The following is a 14414-nucleotide window of genomic DNA, read 5'->3' on the forward strand; positions in this document are numbered from 1 at the left end:
AGCATTGCTACTATTTAGGTGTTAATAACCACCTAGTAACCCGGAAATCAGTAACAATGGTGAGGATGTATTAGATAATTAAGGAGAAACCTGATGGTCTTAGCAGAAGATTCAAATTATGCTTTGTGGACAGTGAGGTTTAACTAAGTTCTGAAGCTGCCTGTGGCTACCAGGAATCCCCAACAACCCTGTGAAAAACAACAGATCTGAGGTGAGATGTTTTCTTTAGCTGTTACTGGCAAAAGTGTGAAGTGACCAAAAGTGAGAAGAGCGTCATGCATCTGTGGGTAGCATGCAGTGTGCAGTTAAGTGCGATCATTTTGCCTGATGCAGTATCGGGAACATCATTAAATACCTGCATAATCTTTACACAGCAAAAATCCTTATAATCATCATTGTGCATGTAGAAATAAAACCTGTGGAGGCCTGAAAATGTGAGCCTGTTTCCATGTTGACCAAAGGTCAGAGAGTTGGAACTTGGCTCTAGTTCCTTCAAGGTTATTGGGTTTCTACCTCAAACAAAGGTCACACCTAGATTTAGAACAAACTTCTGCTCTCTCAAAGTTGTTGTCAACAGTGTGGCTAACATCCAGACCTTGTGCTTCATGAATAGAGAAGTAGATTGCTCCTACTTCAAACAAGAGTTTAAGGACCCAACTAAGTTCCAGTTCCCTTTATAAAGATAACTTAAAATTCCACCCAGAGAGTGGTTTGAGTACAGAATATTTTGGTCTAGGGTATAAACGTGACTTGTTTTGTTCTAGTAACAGAATGCTTAAGCTTGAATGTAGCTCACGACGTTCATTTCCTTGTACCATGTTAATGCAGTCTTTTATCTTACTCCTACCTTTTCGGATCAGGGTTATTTTTAGCAGTCAGAAATTAAACGTAGGCAAATTTTCAGTACTCACTGCAATTCTCTTCTGATACTATCTTATATGTTTCTCCATTTTATTATTTTCATTTGCATCCAAGGCCCTCCCTACTACATCTAGGGTGAGCAAGGTTGACATCCAAAGAGAATAGGATCCCATGAAACAGGTATATGCAATAGAGACACATCCCAGTGTCACTATCAGTGGCCCCTCAGACTGCCCCAGCTGTCAACCCCCTTCAGAGGGCTGGGTTGTTCCCATGCTCATTCGCTCCCAGTCCTAAATGCTTGGATTAAAGGCCTGTGCCACCACCACCCAGAATAAAGACAAGTTTTTAGCTAAAAGCTGTTTTGATATTTAACTCAAGCTAATAATGGGATTTTGGACATGTAAACAATCGAACAAAAATAATATAAATAACATTATCCTTGAATGAAGTGAGGCATGCAAACAAGAGTAATAAAATAATAATTTTGTGGAACAAGGTGAAAATATGAAACAGAAAGTGGTCATTATGAGAGGAAAACATTCACCTCATATCAAGGTCTATGCTGAGGTTAAGCCCCACTAACCCTCTCAGGATTCAGAAGGATGGCTATAGCAGGCGAAACCTGACTAAGGAGGTCTGAGGGTAAGCAAAATAAATTGGCTCACATAAGTCATTTCATCATGTCCCATTTATTCTTTCTATGCTCTCTTGATGTTTCCCATTCGATGTTCCTCCTAGATGTTCCTCACTGTTCTTTTCATCCACAAGGTTTCCAGTTTATACAACCACACAGATATGATACCAAGCATGCATTTCTTAGGGCTAACAGGATGAACAAAAGACTAACAAGGTAGGTGTTTATTGACATGACTGTGATGCTCCTGAATCACAGGATAAATCCAGACACCCCCCCCCCAAGAAGGAAAAAATAGAGCCAAAAATCTAAGCAGGGAGAGGTGAATCAGAAATCTAGGATTAGCCGGTTCAGTTTCAGGAACTAGCTGAAGATAAAGTTAGATTGTAATCTTGAGTATAATCTTGAGAAACAGGGAATTGCCCCCTTGTGATCATCACTGGTATTTCCAGAATTTTCTGTGATGCTTCCCCTACCCCTTTCAGATTACTGGGGCTATGGTTTCTTCCTTTAAAAACCCCCTCTCCCAGTTACTCGGGGTCGAACTCTTTCCCCTGCGTGGGTTATGAGTCTCGGCCCCAGTGCACTGTTCCTGTCTTGTGAGTAAACCTCGTGTGATTGCAGCAAGGATGGTCTCTCGTGAGTTACTGGGGTGGGGGGTTGTGTTATTCCGAGACTTGAGTGAGAGTCTCCCCACACTGGCGGTTTTTCACTCCCAGGCAGATACTGGGAGGATTAGGATTGAATTTTTGCCCTCCCCCCACTCTGAGCTAAACATCTGGGTGCTTTATCTGCTGGCACCCAGGTAAGAAGGAATTTCTTTCTCTGGGGTTGGTTTAATGACCTAAGCTTTTTTCCTGTATATTTTAGGGGTAAAGGTACAAACAGTTAATTTTGTAGACTAAAACCTTGTATCTAATGAAAGGTGAAGGTAAATCCAGATTATTAATAGCTTGTTAGGGTGGAGGAAAGGCCAGTAGGTTATACTCTCCTGAGCCTGCTGTTAGAGAATTCAGGGCCACCGAGACCTGTTTATGGGTGAGAGCAGACGTACAGTCTCTCTGCTCAGTGCCTCCTGCTCAGAGCTCCTTTCTTGTCAATAAGTCCTGTCAATAAGGATAATTGTGAAGGTCCAGCTTTATGTAGATTTGACCGAGAATAAAGGTTTGGCTGAGTAAGTGCTTTCACACCAGGGCCCCATGGTGTGGGAGAAGGTTTGCATTTGCCAGCACACAAAAAGTCTGGTTTAAAGAATGCTTTATATGCTGCTGGCATATTTTGGGATGAATGCCATTATGGAAGGGAATCATAGCTTCACAAGATATCTACAGAACTGACAGTGACTATCCAAAAGACAGATGTTCCGAAGCTTTGCAAATTGGGTTCCCCATAAGCTGTACACTTGTGGGTTTGTCTAGTGATCTGTCAGCTGTACTTCTACTGTATAATGGTTGTGATTCACAGCAAGTTCAGCTAGAAAACACAGAAGAAAATGGCTCACCAACCTTGTTCCACATGGGCCAGCAGTGTAAAAATCTGTACGCCTTGTGTGAAGACTAACTGAAAAGCCAAGGCGACAGACCGTTTTTTTTCTTCTCTTCTCTTCTAATACTTTTAAATTTTGTTTATCCTTTCCTATAAAGAAAAATGCCAAATAGGTCTGAATCTGTTTTGGAAATTAAGAGGCTACTGAAGCAGGGAGCAGCATTGCGACTCGGAGAACCTGTAAAAATATGTCTGTTGGTGGAATCATCTTTTTAGGAATTTGACAAATGAACTGCCATAGATCTCTCACAAGAGTTTAAAGATATTTTCTTGATATTTTTTTCTGCTTTCACAGATGATTTTCTGAGCTCCATTTGTTTGTTTCTACAAAACAAAGCAAACGTTTCAAACATATTTTCTTTTTTTTCCTGCAAAATCCAGATGCTCCAGACAAGCTATTTTATGGAATGTAAAAAATAACTTTCAAATTGCCCACCATTCTTTCATGATGCCTACTAGCTTCTTTCATAAAAATGGGTACTTTTTAAATAGTTAGCAGGCTTAGATCTATGTTGTAATTGAAGTCGTCCAGTCTCCTAAATTATAAACATAAAATTATCTGACTTACTAGGTCTTCATGAACATTTCTAATACATACATATGTAGGAGCCAGTCATGGTAAGCTAAATATAAACAGATCACCCAAAGGAAGTTCTTTACTTCCAACCAATATCACCTGCTAGAGTAGGACTCAGCCATTAATAAATTTAATAGAGGCCTGAGTCTCAGCAGTTTACTCTGAAGCAATGCCTGGTTGCAGGAAGAACCACAAACTGAGATTACCTGGACACCACCCAAGAACAGACCATCCAAAGGAAATACCTAACATTCAAACTGCTGTAGATAGGATCACCTGCCAGCAAACATTCACTAGGACACCCTAGACAAATGTCAGCCAATCAAGGATCCTGAACCTCAGAAACCCCTTACCCTCACCTTTACTACTATAAAAACCCAACTTTAACTGAGCTTGGGGCTCTCCATTTATTCCAATACGTTGGACATGTGGAAAGACCAAGTTTGCAAACTTGCATAAAATAAAGGCTCTTTGCTTTTACACACAGGATTCGGTATCCTTGTTGGGTTTTGGGGGACTTTGCAGATTTGGGCATAACACACACACATAATATTCACACATGTAGGTACATAGTTTATTATATATAATTTAATCTCATTTTTTCTTTTTCTTTATTCTTTTCTCAAGGAACATATCCTGACTACAGCCTCCCTTCCTTCCCTTCACAGGTCCCTCCTCTTCTCTCCCCCAGACCCACTGCTTCTCCATTTCCCTTTAGAAAAGAGCAGGCCCCTCAATGTTATTAACTTAACAAGATTCAATAAGACTAGGCACAGATCCTAGTTGGCTGGATGAGGCAATTCAGTAGGAGGAAAAGGGTTCATATAGACACCTGATTTTCGACAAAGAAGCCAGAAATACATAATGAAAAAAGAAGCATCTTCAACAAATAATGCTTGTCTAACTGGAGTCTGCATGTAGAAGAATGCACATAGATACATATTTATCACCTTGCACAAAATTCAAGTCCAAATGGATTAAAGACCTCAACACAAAACCAGATACACTGAACCTGACAGAAAGGAAAGTAGGGAATAGCCCTGAATGCATTAGCACAGAAGACAGTTTTCTAAACAGAGCATTGACAGCTTAGGCAACAAGATCAACAATTAATAAATGGGACCTCATTTATTAATTGGAAACTGAAAAGTTTATGTAATAGGATAAAACAGTAGACTCTAGAATGGGAAAAGATTTTCAACAATTCTACCTTCAATTGAAGGCTAATCAAAAATATACAAAGAACTCAAAAAACTAGATATCAACAAACCAAGCACTCTAATTAAAAATGGAGTACCTGCCAGATGGTCATGGCACATGTCTTTAATCCCAGTCCTCGGGAGGCAGAGGCAAGCAAATCTCTATGAGTTTGAAGCAAACCTGGTCTACAGAGCAAGTTCAGGACAGCCTCAGCTAGACAAACCCTGTCTTCCAAAACCAATCCCCCAAAAAGGGTGGGTGGTACGGATCTAAAAAGAGAATTCTTGTTAGAGGAATCTCAAATATTTGAGAAACATGTAAAAAATGTTCAGCATCTTTAGCAATTCCATCTTATACCTGTCAGAATGGCCAAGAACAATCACACAAATGACAGTGCATGCTGGGGAGGATGTGAAGCCAGGGGTCCACTCCACCATTGCGGGTGGCAGTGCAAACGCATGCAGTCACTATGGAAATCAATATGCCGGTTCTTCAGCAAATTGGAAATTAATCTACTTCAAGACCCAGCTATACCATTCTTGGGTATATACTCAAAACATGCTCCATCCTACCACAAAGACACTTAAGGGCTCAACTTTGTTCATAGTAGCTTTATTCATAATAGACAAAAATTGGAAATGACCTAGATGTCTCTCAGCTGAAGGATGGATAAAGAAAATGAGGTATATTTATACAATGGAGTTATTATTCAGCTGTTATGAAAAAAATGACATCATGAAATTTGCAGGCAAATGGATGGAACTAAAAAAAAATGTTCTGAGTCAACCCAGACCTAGAAATACAAAAGAGTAGATGAATGGTGCGATTCTCCTATGCCCCATTCTCCAGAGAATCTAGGAGAAAAGACCCCACACAGGGATTCCTTCCTATCAGTGAAATCAAACAGCCCACATCGAGTGTTCTGGTTTGTCTGGGATATGTCAAAAGCTGGTTCTGTCTGTTACTTGGATTGTTGATGGGAAGGAGAGTTGCCGATTTTGCTAAAGAACTTTAGTTTTCAGCATGTAGCCCAAGAAGCCAGATTCAGCCACCCACCCTTGAGAAGCCAATTTAAATAGCCAAATTAATAGTGCATGGGGGGTCAAAAATCGGAGATTTCTTCAACATGGCTACAATAGGAAGAGGGACAAAGGGATTAGTGACTCTGTCCCTGCCAAGTTACAGTTTTGGAGCCTACAGAACAACATGTTCCAAATGCAGGTCCCAAGCAGATTCTAAGGAGAGTAAGAGATGAGGAAAAGATTTGAGGAGTGCCATTAATTCAAACTGGACTGCTTGGTGAAGTGTTCCCTTCGTTGGAGAGCTTTTGTAAACCTGGAAGAGATGACTTGGCTTTCAAATGCTGAAGCCACAGTGAGAACTGGGCATAGTGGTGCATGCCTTTAATCCCACGACAGAAGAGGCAAATGCAGAGGCAGAGGCAGGCAGAACTCTGTTAGTTTGAGGACAGTCTGATCTACATAGCAAGATCCAGAGCAACCAGGGCTATGTAGAAAGACATTGCCTTAAGAAAACCAAACTAAAATAAAAAAAAAAAAAAGGGAGAAAATATTCCACACATCAAATGAAGAACCAGGGAAAGATGGCCCCACCAAATGAAGAAAAGGATGCTCCACAGACTAAAGTGTCACAGATGTGTAAGCCTCTTGACAAGAATTTTAAAAAAAATGTACTAAACGTGCTCAATCAGCTGACAGAACCACAGAGAAAGCACTAACGGAAGACAGAAAAATGATGAATGAACAAAACTATCTAGCAATATGAATAGAACCAAACAGGAAGACAAAAGGCATACGATTATCTCTGTGAATGTCGAAGCCACTTTGACAAGATTACACACCCCTTCATGCTGAGATGCTTATCAAGTAGTGGGGAAGTCCATTCCTGAAGTCAGTCACAGATTGGGGAGAGGGCTCTTTGGGGCGAGGCTCCTACCACCAAGCACCATGAATGATCTGAGTCCAATCGGCAAGACCCACATGATGGTGAGGGATGGCTTCCACAGCTGTCCTCTATGTGTGTCATGCTTGCACACACACAAAAAAATCAGTGTTCTTAACATGTTTATATCTAAAAGCCAGTGACTAACATGATACTCAGTGACGTCAGGCTGAAAACATTTTCTCTACACAGGAGTATCTGCCTCTCCACTCCTGTCCATGATGACATGGGTATATACAGACGTGAACATGTGACATATTTGCTGTGTTTGTACTATGCTTCCATTTGCACTGAGGAACAGATGTGAACTGCTTCCTGTATTGGATTGTCTAGGATTTGCATAAAGAGTACCACTGTCTGGGCACCTTAAACACTTATATTCTCAAAGTTCTGGAAGCAAAAGTCTAAAACCAGAGTGCTCTCAAAGTTGATTTCATCTGAGCTCTCCTCATGACTTCAAAGTGATCTTGTTTCTCTATTGTTCCCCCTCCCCTGTATCTATACCCTAATATTTTTGTCATCTGTTATAGTAGATTAGGGTATAACTTAAAAGCTTCATCTCTAGTGAACCTATAACTTGTCTCTAACACCATCCTGCTCTAAGGCATCAAGGATTAGAACCCCAACATACAAATGGTAGGGACACAATTAATAACATATCCAGTGGGGCTGGAGAGATGGCTCAGTGGTTAAGAGCATTGCCTGCTCTTCCAAAGGTCCTGAGTTCAATTCCCGGCAACCACATGGTGGCTCACAACCATCTGTAATGAGGTCTGGTGCCCTCTTCTGGTCTGCAGACATACAGACAGAATATTGTATACATAAGTGCAAAGTCTTCTAAACAGCAAGTGCTCTTTCTGACTTGTCCTGTAATAAATGAAACCACTACACAGAAGCTTTCAAAGTCATGATGAAATGGGACATTGGGTAAAAGCCTTTGCTATTCAAGGTTCAGAATTTTCCACTGTAAACAAAAGCAGGCCAGTCGTCTTTGTGCACAGGAAATAGCAAACACAAAGGTCTTCAAAGAAGTAGGGTTTTTTTTTCATTTTACATACAAACCACAGTTCCCCCTCCCTCTCCTCCTCCTTGCATCTCCCCCACCCCCATTTAATCCTCAGAAAGGATAAGGCCTCCCATGTACCTGGCATATCAAGTTGAGTCAGAATCAAGTCACACACACCCCCTCCCCCACATCATGAGTGAGCAAGGCATCCCCCCGCCAATAGGAAATGGGCTCTAAAAAGCCAGCTCATGCACCTGGGATAGATCCCGGTCCCACTGCTAGGGGGTCCCACAAACAGACTAAGCCATACAACTGTCACCCACATACAGAAGGCCTAGTTCCCATGTAGACTCCACAGCTGTCAGTTGGGAGGCCATGAACTCCCACGAGCTTGGTTCAGCTGTCTCTGTGGGTTTCCTCTCCCTTGCTCATATAATCCCTCCTCCCTCTTGAAAAGTTGTTTGTGGAGCGATAATCCTCTAAGCCAATGCAATAATCTGAATCGGACCAAATCAAACCGAATTTAAAAAAAAAAAAAAGCCCAGGTTTAATGGATACTAACGCTCCTGGGTGGCTGGGGAAGGAAGATGGGGAAACCACGTGCTTATTCTCTGGGGGGCAGTTTAAATACCCCGTGGCTGTGGTCTTGAGCATCTCTGGGGAAGGTTCATCATTTGGCAGGTTTTCTTCTCAGAGGTGGAGTCTGGACTGAGGCAACTCCCAAAGGAGAGGGCTTGGGATGGAACTTTCCACCTAAACATTCCAGACTTTTTTGAATGTGTGGAGGCCAGGGGTTGAGATGAAGCCTTAACCCAAACATTTCAGACTCTTTGGGTATAGGGGTGCCAGGGGCTGGGGTGACACTTCCAACCAAACACCTGTCTTCCACTGGCCTCCCAGAGCTTGGCCCAGTGGTTGGCTGTGGATCGTGGCCTCTGAGAAGCAGGCTTTTATGATTCTGCTCAGTAGACGCATCAACCCTCTGTGCCCTAACAAGCCTATTAGCTTCAGTCTGGAGTCTGTGGACATCAATACTCTTTATTTCTGTAACAGATGGCTCTATACTTTTGTTATCAAAAACAAAGATTGTAGATGGAGGATAAAATGGGGGGCAGCCTGGGAGTCACTCCTCTCCAAATTCCCCTTTTATAAACAATACAGCACCCTTAGTAGGTGGTCACTCCAGTTCAACCATTCAATCAAGAGTCACTACACAATTACTTGAGCTGCAGGCCACATCTATTTGTTGGGAGGGTTCCATGGGAAAACTGAAGTGTGGAATACACATCATGTATGACAATGTATGACGTATAAAGCTGGATCACTAGAATTTGAAAACAAGGCCTGAGGGAAGGCTGCTCATGTGATGTTGGATAGATGAATGGTTTTGTTGTTAGGAATAGAGAAAAAGTCAGACATTTTACCTGAAGCATGGGAAGTCTTAAACGGATGACCAGGGCTCTTTGGTTATGGAAATACCACGAGATAAAAAATGACATAAACAAATGTATGCTACTTATCACTGAATATTTATGATGAATTCACAGGAATGGCAAATGCAAATAAACTCTGAAACCTCCTATCACCCGTTACCTCTGAGAGTTACCTCTGTTTATATAGAAAAAGGGATGTGTTTCTTCCTTGACTACTCAGAATATTTTTGGTAAGGCTTTTTGGTATGAAGGTTCAGCTTCTGTGCTGTCTGTTCTCCGGATCCCTAGTTATTTAACAATTACCTTTTTATGGCTTTAACCTGCCTGACAGGTGGCTATATCCTATTATCACATTGCATCCCCTTTAGTTCCCGTTGTCATCTATGTCTCTGCTAACTGCTGCCGGCTCATTTAATCCCTGTTCTTATGCTCATTCTTTTAATTTAGTCTATTGCAGAAACTCTTTTATCAAAGTCAAATTTGCCCATAACTTAACCTACTATGATCAGGTTGCTATATATTTATGATATTTATCCTAAAATATTTATTCTGAAATGAATTCTCCATCAGCTTTCATATTTGTTTCCCGTTGATTCTGGTGAGGCTTGTGGTAAAGGGATGTCAGAGTGTCTATGTAAAATCTCCAGCAAGTCATTCTTGTAATTACATGGTGTGTGTGGAAATGGCTGAGGGTTCCTTCCCTCCACCTGGGTAGGCAAGAAATGCTTCCATTTCTGTTGTTGGCTGCCTTGCTTCACTGCTGTCCTCAGTTGCAGAAGCGAGGCACAGCAGCTGCCTGGGAATCAGCAGCAACTGGCGCCCTCAAGTGTCCGGTCCTTGTATAGTCCTCAATGATCATGATCTCAGCCCTCAGGGTTCAGTCCCCAGGACTCTGGACCCTTAGCACTTAGCAGAAGCCTGCGTCCCAGCTCTCGGCCCCAGATCTGAGACCCTTGTCTGTGAAGACTTCTAGCTCTCTGGGACTCTTCCCACAACAAGGACCTGCGGCTGCTCTTCTCTTGTTTCTCGCAGCCTCTTGCCCTTATTCAGCCTCAGCCTCTGCCTGCTTGGCCCGCTTTCTCCTCCTCCCTTTTCCCCTCCTGCCCTGGCTGCTTGAAAACTGATCAGCTACATCTTCAGCTGTCAAACCGCAGCTGACTTGCTGAGCTCACAGCGTGGCCTGCTACCCTCAGCTTCCCTGCCTCTGCCATTCTGTCCTGTCGCTGCCATTCTGTGGTCTGTGCCGTCTCACTGCTCTGTGCTGTCCCTGCTGATGCTTCCGTAGCGCTATCAGCTGAGCCTGAACTGCTTAGTGTAGGCAAGAAAAGGCCACTCAAGAGAGGCCTTTGGGCAGGCCCGCGAGGCAGCACAGGACTCGGTGAGGCAGAGCAACCTTGGATGGTCAGAGTCCTGAGTATAAGTAAGTGCTGAGCCCTCAGCCTCAAACAAGACATCTATGTCAATAAGGCATCCCTTGGCTTCCAATGCCAAGAGAACCCTCTGGAATAGGGTTGGAAGACTGACTGTAGGAGCTGAAAGGTGGGGAGGGGGAGGCGGCACGCTGTCTTCTTAGATTCACACTAACTTCATGATTGTGTGTTCAGTATTCCCTCTTTAAAACACCTTTAGGCCACCCCGTCTCCTTTTTGCTATAGTGCCCATTCAAGTTCCTCACCCATTTTTATTTAGTTATTAAATTCTTAAAAAATGTTAAATTGTCATGAAATCTCCTTGTGTATTTGGACATATATGAGGTAGGGCATGGGCCTCCCCAATTGTCAAAGAAAAGTCTAAGCCATTAATAAGATGCCATTTAGGTGCCTAGTTGCCCTCCATAGCAGATGGCTGAGTCTAGGCCACACCCAGTCCATTAACAGGGTCCCTAAGAGTCCGGCTTTTAAGAAACCCCTCTCATGGTTCAGTTAAGCCCCACAATAAGCTAAGGGGGCTAAAGCCTGGGGGTTAGAATCTGAGGGTTAAGAAGTCTACTCAGAACATCTATCCATATTTATTGATTTATCTCTTCTTCTTCTTTTCCTCCTCCTCCTCCTCTTTCTCTTCCTCCTCCTCCTCCTCCCTCTTCTTTCTCTCTTTGTCCCCTGTAACAAATATTCTCAGCCATAAATACCCTTATAGCCAGCAGTTCCCTAACCCTAGCATGTCCCAGGGGTGGAATTATTTTTGCCCCAATAAAATCAGATAAACACACACACACACACACACACACACACACACACACACAGAGTTCAAAGGTGTGAGTGGCTAGTGCACATCCAGTGACCTCCTTAATGGAGAAAGTTAGTTAAGAAAGGAATTAAATCATCAGGGAATTTTAGAGGGGAAGGTTATTGCATTATGCTATATTTTTAGGTGATTAGAAAGAGCTAAAACGGTTTATTTTAAGTAAAATTATGAATAGGACATGGACTGTTTAAATCAACACACCACTTATCTCCCAGCATCCATAGAGAATACCAGGTAACCAGGCAACCTAAGTAAACAGTCAGGGAGAAATTAATGGCTCCTGATCTGATTGGCACAATCACCAGATGCTAGAGTTTCTATGGCATAGGTCAGTCATAGAAAAAAAGAGGAGACCCAGGACTCTAAATTATCAGTTCCGGGTATGCTGTTATCAGCTGTTCTGGTCGTGGGGTAAAATCAGAGCAGCAACTTGGGCGAGTAGTAATCCTATGTCCTTGACTATCTGTGAGTATCTTAAATGGGATGCTCTTCCCTTAAACACAGACCAAGTGCCTGCTGATAAAGATAACTGCAGGAAGGCAGATCTCTGAGTTTACCTAGGAGAGAGGAGCAAAGGCCTGGCGGTGGGAAACTGTTTTCACATGTAGCCCAAAGGCGTGGGAAACAGTTCTGAACTGAGGGAATTAATCCCCAAATATATACCAGGGAGAGTCAGCTTTAGCAAAAGTCTACAGCAAAAGACAGCCACTATTCACAAAGCAATAATGCCAAAAAGCCTTGCCATTTGGTTTAACCTTTACTCGGGCCCCTGGGTCTGCTAAGTCGCTCATGAAAAGGTGGCTGAGCAATTACTGTATAATGTCGCAGCTTGTCGCAGCCCATGGCACACGGATGAAAATCCTGAACCTAATCCTTTTAAAGAAGTGTAAAGTTGGGATGAGATGCGCACTGGTACCTAAGTTCCTTGAAGGAGGTTGTGTACAGTTGAAGGAGGGCAAGTGCTCTGGTGACGGAGGACCACTAGGGAAGAGCCCACGGTGTCCACACACTGTTTTATTTTCATATCGAGTTCTCTTCCCACCTTGACCTTGCTACTCCTGGAGTCCCAAATGTGGAAATCAGTGTCAAACCTCCTAGTTGCTAGTGGCCCCAGCAGGTTCCCAAGGATTGGGTTTTGAGACCTGTCAATTATCCCTGAGTGAGGTCACCTCCCTGAGTAGACTCCCCGCCTCTCCCGCACTGATCTCTCGCTGTGAATGCGGAGGGTCGACAGGGCAAAGGAATAGAGAGTACAGCTGAATCCACGTGTGGGCTGGGCAACAGAGCAACCAGGCCCGGGAGCTATGGGTAGCGGGTTCCCAGAGTGAACTGCAGGGAAAGCTCCGTGGAGGCTTTGGGGCTTGTGAGGATGTAGATCCCTGCAGTGAGAGCAGAAGGTTTGATTCTGGTCATGGTCATAAATACCACTAGGCTTTGCTGAAGGGACAGAGGCACGGAGGATCAGGAGTGCGAGGCCAGCCTGGGATACATATCTTTTTTTTCTTTCTTTTTCTTTTCAGCATGAAAACACGAATTCATGACCACACCCCACTCCAAAGCATCCCTCTAACAGCCACAAAGCCCTCCTTCCACCCCAATCCCTCTGGGCACCCAGCACCCAGCTTGCTCCAGCTACTTCAGAAACACAGGCACCAGCTCCACGCTCTGCTCACAAACCCTTGCCCAATGCACTCCTGACACTCACGCCTGCCCACGCCCGCACTCTGCTCTCTCTCATGACACACTCTGTCCCCTCCTATGGGCATCTTCACCTTCCCGACCCCTAAGCTTCTTTTCCCTAAGCCTGCAGGTGCTAAGCATCAAGCAGCCATCGCCTAGATCAGAAATGATGGACGCAAAGGTTTGGGATTCATCCAGTGGTTTCTGTTTTGTTTTTAAAACCTCTGACTCAGGTAAACAGTTCCTCAGGGAACAGAGATGCGAATATGATCAACAGAAATGTTGGTTCGCAATGGTTTTGAAGTAATTCAGAGAAAGATTGAAAATTTGCTGTAGTCTGGAGAAATGATTCAGTCTTCAAAAGCTAGGATCACGACCCCAGCTTTCTCTCAAGCTACTTTTATTTTTCTTAACAGGCCCTGCCTATTCCAATAAAAGACTATTTTCACTTTTAATTTATTTGAAATTCAACTTTTAAACCTAACCTGATTCTGCTTAGTTTAGAAAAATAAATTCATCCCAATTAATTAATTTAATTAATTAATTCCAATTAAGTTCACCTCGAAACCAAGAACTTTCCTGGGGGTGACATATTTTGAAAAACACGAAGTGCTCCACTTCCCTGTCTGGTCTGCATCATCCTCGTTCTGGGGTACAGGCCCTTGGTGCTCTTTGCATCAGCTTTAGGTTTCAGAGCAGTGTGGGGCTACAGGAAATGTCCAGCCAAAGAGATGTATGTTTCCCACAAGCTGCTTGTCCCACATCCTTACATAGGGCCCACACCACCTGCCCCACATCCTGCATAGAATCTAGACGACTGACCCACATCCTACATAGGTTCTACACCACCTGCCCCACATTCTACATAGGGCACACACCACCTGCCCCACAGCCTATACGTATTTATCCTCTCTTGCTTGCTGCACTTCATTTAACATAAAGTCCTGGTTTCATCCTTATTGTACCTGGTGCAATTCCCCACCCCCTCTTCCTTCCTCTTCCTCCCCCCCATCCCATGAGCCTCTCTCACACCACCAGGACACAGCCACTCAAAACATCTTTCATCGTCTCCAAGGCCCTTGTGCTGATCCCCTCTATTCAACAGGACCTTAGGGGTTCAGCCCTCCCCAAGACCCTGTAGTAGTCCCAGGTCCACATGCAGGGTGTATGTGTGGTGGGGGGAGCCTTTTTGTCAGGACAGCCATTGAGCTTCTCTGCTCACTAGCCGCGACCCCATGTGTCAGGGCAGAAACCCTTGTCTGGGAGAGG

Source organism: Alexandromys fortis, unplaced genomic scaffold (genome assembly GCF_014885135.2).
Source record: "Alexandromys fortis isolate MF-2015 unplaced genomic scaffold, M_Fortis_MF-2015_v1.1 scaffold_515, whole genome shotgun sequence".
Taxonomy (NCBI): domain Eukaryota; kingdom Metazoa; phylum Chordata; class Mammalia; order Rodentia; family Cricetidae; genus Alexandromys; species Alexandromys fortis.